Genomic DNA, 8,139 nt, shown 5'->3' with positions numbered 1-8,139 from the left:
CCCTATACTTTTACACACACTTAAAAACGTTTTTATGTGGCTTAACCCTAGCTAGGCTCTACAAGACGACAACATTTTTTTTCTACCGAAACAAGTAAACCGTAAATATTGTGCATCCTGCGTCATTAATTAAAATAGTCATCCTTTATCTGTACATTACACGCGCGGTTTTAAAACACTTCTTTTACTCACGAACGAAAAAAAACAAACAAAAAACACAAAAGCGACCGATAGAAATAACAATTAACATTACATCTCAGCCAACTTCGTAAGTATAATAAAAAATACTTTTTATTTCTACTCACACTTACCCCCACGCCATCTGCCTAGAAGTTTATGACCGTATTAATTCATGTTTAATTCAAATAAGGGAAAGTCTAGGCTGACAAAATAAAATAAAGATTACCTTTGATAAAAGTCTTATAACATGTAGCAAAGAAGAATCTGTATAGTATATGTAACTACTGGTAGAAAATACAGAAATAACAGCCAACTTTAAAAATATATATCTATATTCCACGTTTCCTTTCTGAAGAGTGCTGGACGTGACCGAATGATTAGCGTGCTCTTACTGTGAATCTGAGTGTTAACGGTTTGCGTAACGTATTCAGTATTTTGGGGTCGTGGGTGTGCTGTAAGAGAGACGGTCAAATCTCACTCTTCGAACTGATAAGAGTAGCTCAAAAGTTGGCGGTGGATGCCGTTGATTAGCTGTCTATTAGTTCAAAAGTAGAGACGACTGTGTGTAACTTTGCGAGAAAATTCTGACAAAGAAAGCATTTCTTTTTGAATTAACTCATGTCTAAACTGCCTCGAATATCAGTAGTCTAATAGCAATGTATTATATTTAATATAAAGTATTAAAAGTGTTTATTTTATAAATTACCTTGAATAATAGTAAAGTAAACTTCAAATGTAGGTTAAGAGGAGGAGGTAATTAATCATATATGTGATTCTACATGTAGTAGAATACCTTACAGCCAGAGGGAGAATCGACTCTCATATCCCAGAAACCCACACACAACAAAACTGAACGTTTAAGTTAAGCCTACAGCGTTAGTATGTAGAATATCAAATCAAAGTTCAACGTGAAATTATTATTTAACACATTTAACATAATATTAAAAATAGCAGTTAATCATTATGCATCTGTATTTCAATTCTTAATCTTTTCACAAAAAATATGAAAAATAACACGAAGATCGGTTTCGTAGCTTCACTGATAAAATAGACAAAAATTAGAAAATAAACTTAAAATCCAGTTTTAACTTTTATAACAGTTAAGTTTTATGTCGTAATATTACACAATTAAAAAACACCCTAAAGCGTGTCTAATGTGTGTATATATATATATATAAACTGTTTCTTTCATTGGCGAAAAAGGCTTAGGAATAAAAGTTAAGTACATTGCGAAACGTAACAGAACTCTTCCGATACAACTTTCAAAACGATTCGTTTTCCTCGAATTTGTTCTCACAGTGATTAAGGCCTTATTCTTCTTGTCAAATGTTGACCTTGTTCAAGAAAGCCATCCCTGCGTAGAGGGAGGTCCAACGTTTAAACACTTCGAAGATCAGACGATAAGCTTTAACTAGTATGTTTTCCAATATCTTCACCGTATTTTAGAAATAGTGGGTTTTTATTGTAAAATAAGTACTAATAATTAAACCTTTACTAGAATGAACACCGAAACAAACCTTTTCGGTGTTTTCTGCTCTTGAAAGATCAGTGGAAGAATGTTGTCTGTGAGAAATACAATTTTTGTACACATTTCTCACATCATAACTTTGAAAACTGTGTAACTTTCAAGAGGGTTTATCTCATTATTTTTACTTTTGTTTTTGATGCTTATTTCTTTTTTTTTAAACATGTTTGTTCAAAGCTTCATAAAGGTCTATCTACGCACAGTCGTTCCTAATTTTGAACTGATAGACTAGAGGGAAAACAGTTAGTCAATAGCACCCACCGCCAACGCTTGGGCTATTTTTATTTGACAGGGCCGGACACAGCCTAGTGGTTAGCCTGCTGGGCTGTGCGTCCATGGGTCGCGTCCCGTTACAACAACAATTCGTGCTCCGCATTTTGGAGCTATGTGTGCGTCATAAGAGTGACGGTCAAATCAATTTTTATCGAATAGGAAGAGTAGCCCAAGAGTTGACAGGGGTGTTAATGACTAATTGCTTTATTTCTAGTCTATCAGTGCAAAATCGGGAACAAGTAGCGAATATCAGATAACAACCAAACAAACTACAACACATTAATCGTACAGATTGTCATATCAGAATTTTCTAATAATTTATTTACTGTTAAACACACGCTCTTATAAGTACAGGAGGTTATTCGTACTTTATTTCAACGGTTTATTATACACTAGTACAGTGGCGTGGCGCCACAGGGGTGAGCCGTGGCGCAATGCATAGAGATATTTAGCACCAATTATTATGACCAACATATATGGTTCGTAGCGAATTCTGGCAGCGCTATTGATAAATTAAATGTTAAAATATATTTCTTTGAGAAGCGCAAATACGTCCGTCTGGAGGATACAGCTGAAACTGACAAAATCGTTTCTTTTAAAGTAAAGCCACACTGGGCTATCTGCTGTGTCCGCCGCGGGAAATTGAACCCCGGATTTTAGCGTTGTAAGTCCATAAACTTACCGCTGTCCCACCGGGGGACGAAAAAATAAAAGCTCAGAGACTTAGCACGTGAATCCCAATGTGGATTTGCTCTAAATGAAAACAAACAAAACCGTCACAATTAATTATTTATAATTGTTCAACAGACTAATAGGTAAAATAGTTGTTTTTCTTTTCCCCCACTGAAAGAGAGATTCACAATTAATTTACCAAATAGTTCGTTGAATAATTAATTGTGACGGTATAGTCATGGCTTATTAGTCATGAATAAAGGTCATTATATCAAGCCTTACAAACTGTTTCTATTTGATCACTCTAAGAGGTCTACTGTACTTGGATTTCTTTTTCCAAGTTCTACTGATAAGCCGTGAATTCGGCGAAACTAGTCTACTGCAGAGGGAATAGCGAAACAAATAATATAGTAGGCCTGTACGTCATTCGTGTTTTTTCTTCTTTCTTTTAACCACAGGTGTTGCACATTTTTAGTGGGGGAATAGCGAAACAAATAATATAGTAGGCCTGTACGTCATTCGTGTTTTTTTTCTCTTTCTTTTAACCACAGGTGTTACACATTTTTAGTGGGGGAAAGCTAAATTCACAATTAATATCTTACACAGTTCCCACGATTCTCTCTTTATTTGTTGAAACTTTTCTTCAGTTATCAGTTCCATATACATATAAAACATATACAAATTGTTGTTCTTTTTTTGTTTATTTATTAGTTTTTATATACTTTCATATTTTAGATGTTCTTTAGCTTTTATCACGCAGAACTTACATAGTTAATAAAATAATAATAAATCAGCCCTGTATGTATAACTTACCTTATTATTGCCGTCTGGCATATAGCGCACAGAGGCGATAATCTGTGAACCCGTAAATTATTTTAACATTTGTTTATTTGCTTCAGAATTTTCGTGAAAAATTACAAAAAGGGTTATCTGTGTATAAACTAGAGAGAGGAGGCAGGTAGTCAACAGCCCCCACCGCCAAATCTTGGGCTCCTCTTGTCTGACCGAATAATCGGATTTAACTGTCACTCTTTTAGTGCACTCAAGGAACAAAGGGCGGAGCGTGTATTTACGGCAACAAGCTGCGAAAAATTAAGCTCCGGAATCCCAGTCTGCTCATTTTGATCTTAAGAAAACATCAGTACTATTACACTCATGAAGCGAGTTCCTACCCTGAGACTGTAAACAATGGCAATAAAGTAGTACATATTGTGGTAATGATCTTTAATATGAAGTAAATAGTAACATAAAACCAGGTTTTCAGACAAAGGGTTAAAAAAATCCTGTAAACTTTTAATATCGACTGACTCAGGCTTCAGGAACTAAGCCTGTTTTGAGTATATTATTTTATACGCAATGCAGTAAACGTAATTGTTAAAAGGCTTAACGTTTATCCCGTTAATAATGTCATAAATCTCTTTGTTATATCCTACTTTAATAGTCATGTCGTTTAACCAAAGGCTACTAATCTTTACAACAATGATGACGAACTGAGATCATATTTCTAGGGATTAGGATAATTTTTATCTTAGTAAGTCAATCAGGAACATTTGTGTTAACAAGCATAGCACGAAAACAGGAAATAAAATGTGGGGAATGAATACTGAAGTAAAAATAACCAGCATACGTGATTATGTCAACCAGAAAAACTTTAACATTTGATGTAAAAAAATATATATAAATATATATATAGAGAGAGAGAGAGAGGGACTGTTTGTTGTTAAAACGTTGTTACACAATAATCTATGTGTGCTCTGGCCAATGCAGGTATCGAAACCCAATTTTTAGCTTTGTAAGCCTTCACACGTACCGTTGAGCCATCAAATAACATATGTATATTTCCAGATTAAACTTCCATATAGTGTTTGAGTATTTCCACCACATTCCACAAAAGAGGACTGACTATATGTTTACGTCTTTCATAACATTCGCGAAAGAGCTTGTTTATACGTGAGTCACATATAAACACGATGTCTGTCATATGACCCAGATTTCCAAACTCAACAACTGGAAATTCACGTCTCTTACTGAGACAAAGGCCACGTCAAGAGCCAGATTTCCAACTTGTCACGCTTCATGGCTTTAAAACAAGTGTAAACTGAGATTTTAAATCCCAATATTAAGTCAGAACAACTGTTAATATTATCTGGAATCTTCTCTAGACTGTTTGTCCGTCAAGTTCTCTTCACTCATTTCATTTACCTTTTCTTGATTTTTTAGTAAATGTTTCAAAGCTTCTTCTAATTTAATATAACGTAATTAGTAATCTTTATGAACATCAAGTCTAAATGACAAGAGACGGCTCTGTTATCGTAAATCAACTGTACAAAGGTTGATTACATTATATTAAAATCGTTTTGGAGCCTCACTACGTCGTTATGGTCAATGTCTCAACGTCCTACCACGCTCTATCTGACGACCGAGCATCTTGACAATAGTCCTGCAGTTTAGTTTCCATTGAAGGCTCCATCGTAAGGCTGTCATGTCTAGGGCACACCACTGCTTCCTGTAGGCTTTCCATAACCCATCTAATGTATAAGAACAACAGTTTTCTAGCGCCTATTTTAAGAGTCAGATCGCACTTAAAATCATAGGTGCTGCGATCGGCGACTTAGTCGGTATGTCTTCGTAAGAAACATCATTTATACCCGTTTCTTTCCCTAGGTGCTTAAGGTTTGCGATATCCGAACAGGAATATTACTGGAATCCTTATCTTGGTGAATCTATATTCTGTTGAACTCGTTTCCATACGGAGATTCTTCTTCATTATGTTATTTACTGTTGCTTGTGGCACATGTATGACTTTTTCTATTCCTTTGTGTTCCTGGATTCTCACCTGTTACAAGATGCCACGCTTTGCTGCTTACCACGAGTGGGATACGACTTGTTGCAGTCTCTTTCTGGATGGTCCCGAATCCCCAAGTTGATTCATATTCCTTGTTTTCCAATGTCATTAAGTATGAGGGATATCTCCATCTTTAAAATTCTAATTCCCCGATCTAAACACATCTTTATGACCTGAGTGTATAAAAAATTTGCTTTGGAAAGGCGATCAATTTTCGGTTACATCACTCTACCAACTAAACGCTAAACAATGCCAAAATGTAGTTATTATGCAGGCTATTCCACTGCGACTTTATATTGACCATGGTTTTCATGTGACTTGCTGACTGCTCTAACTGAAAAGTGGGACAGCGGTAAGTTTACGGATTTACAGCGCTAACATTCGTGGTTCGATTCCTCGCAGTGGACACAGTAGTTAGTTCAATGTGGCATTGGTTAAAAAAAAACAAAAACTTACCGTTCTTAGAATGTTATCGTAAATCAGCTTATAAAATACGAGGACCAAAAATAATAAGAGCTGGTTCGTTATCTCTTACTCTTGTTAGATTGTTATCGTAAATGACTTTTTTTTAACAGAATACGAGTGTTAGCTCTAAGTGTTTCACTGTTTTTAAATGCTTATCATAAATCATTTTGATGAATGCCGAGGGCTATCCCTAAGTGACGAGTTCTGACTCGGTGTTTGTTATCATAAATCAATTTTACAAAAGTCGATGTCTAACCCTAAACGAGTGAGTGTCTCTCGTTGTTCTTAGATCGTTATCGCGTGTTAACAATAATGGTGTAGTCTCTTAAGATTTATATTTGTCTGTAAGAACTTTCAAAGTTCACCGATTGGACACAATCATTCCCCAGGGTCTATAAAATCTGCTGCTACCTCAATCGTTTCGTCTCGAGACGAACCACACAAAGACGTAATCAAGTGATTATGTTGTTGTTTAGTTTTAATAAGTTAGTGGGATATCACAAAATCTTCTGGTCTGACTTTGAAGAAACCTCAAACATTTTCTCACGGATTAGAGTGTTTTAAAGTGTTAAATCATCATTTCTGCAGTGTTATTAACCTTCTATCTTATTGTCGTCTGCTCAAAAATTAGGGATATTAGTGGGATATCACAAAATCTTCTGGTCTGACTTTGAAGAAACCTCAAACATTTTCTCACGGATTAGAGTGTTTTAAAGTGTTAAATTATCATTTCTGCGATGTTATTAACCTTCTATCTTATTGTCGTCTGCTCAAAAGTTAGGGATATCACAAAATCTTCTGGTCTGACTTTCAAGAAACCTCAAACATTTTCTTACGGATTAGAGTTTTTTAAAGTGTTAAATTATCATTTCTGCAGTGTTATTAACCTTCTATCTTATTGTCGTCTGCTCAAAAATTAGGGATATTAATTCCTATCTTATTGTCTTCTTTTCGGTAATCTTTGATTTCACTACAGACCAATCATTACTTTTGAATTTTTTAGTTAAGATTCTAGTATGGCTGACCTGGAATACTGTATAATATATCCAAATAAATGCTTTAATTCCAGTTATTAATTCACATCAGGCCACTACAAGAACCTACAACAATTAACTTTTTACTAAATCTAGAAAATTAAAAATCCAGAACGTGCAGTTTATTGTTTTTAGAATATTCAAGCAAGTATGGCAGTAAAAATTTAATTTTTTAGATATAACCAAAAGTGAGAAATAATGTTCAATAGATATTTCTGCGGAAACTCTTTCTACCACGCCCTCTTTGTTTCAGAAATTTCAAGCATAGTTCCATAAAGGGCAATAATCGTTTCAGAACAGTAGGGAAGAGGGGGTTTCTGCCGCATCACACTAGTCACGTGTTACCAAATCAGGCAATTAATGTCGTTTATATCCTTTGTCTTTCAAAAACCAATTTTTAAGACGGATTATGAAGCCGATTAATTCACCACTTATAATCTTCATGTTTACTCGTTGTATAAAAGTTACATTATCCAAGTCTACCATAATGAGGCGAACATCAATTATAAATGACGTTATGGAAGCTGAATGATCCCCCACGGGACATACTTGGAAGAACATTAACTTAATATAATAGTAAATTATAAACATAAACATAATGAAGTGGCTATATTTTGGAGAGCAAACTCCCCGAAGAAGACAGACCATTGTTCTGTCGAAACACGTAATGTGTTCCCCAAACTTATAAGTCGTTGTTTGTCAATTTACCATTACGAAGGAACACCAGAAAACACTTCATGCGAAGCCTAGCATAATCAGGTGAAGGTTAGTTTCTAAGTTACGTGTAGACTAACATATTCTTGTCCGATTTTCGTTCTAACTGCTGTTTCTTCAAGTATATTGTTGCGTCAGCGAGGTCACGTGACTAGTGTCACGCCACGTTTCTAGAAATATCTTGTTCCTTCGTGAGTGCCCTAGCATTTACTAGATATAGGGTAGTCTGGTATATATATAAGATGGTCACGGCGTGACGTGACAATATGTGTGTAGACAGTGAGTAATTGATCTGCAGTCAGAGAGTATTGTTGAAGTTCGTTATAGCATTTGTTTTAGCGCGATTGTTGAAATCAAGTGTATCGTAAAGTTATATTCAGAAAGAATAAACCAGTTTTATTAAGAAAGGACTTGTGTCGATAAAGTTTTGT

Source organism: Limulus polyphemus, unplaced genomic scaffold, assembly GCF_000517525.1.
Source record: "Limulus polyphemus unplaced genomic scaffold, Limulus_polyphemus-2.1.2 Scaffold5836, whole genome shotgun sequence".
Taxonomy (NCBI): domain Eukaryota; kingdom Metazoa; phylum Arthropoda; class Merostomata; order Xiphosura; family Limulidae; genus Limulus; species Limulus polyphemus.
The sequence above is the reverse complement of the archived record's forward strand: the minus strand, read 5'-3'. Positions refer to the sequence as shown.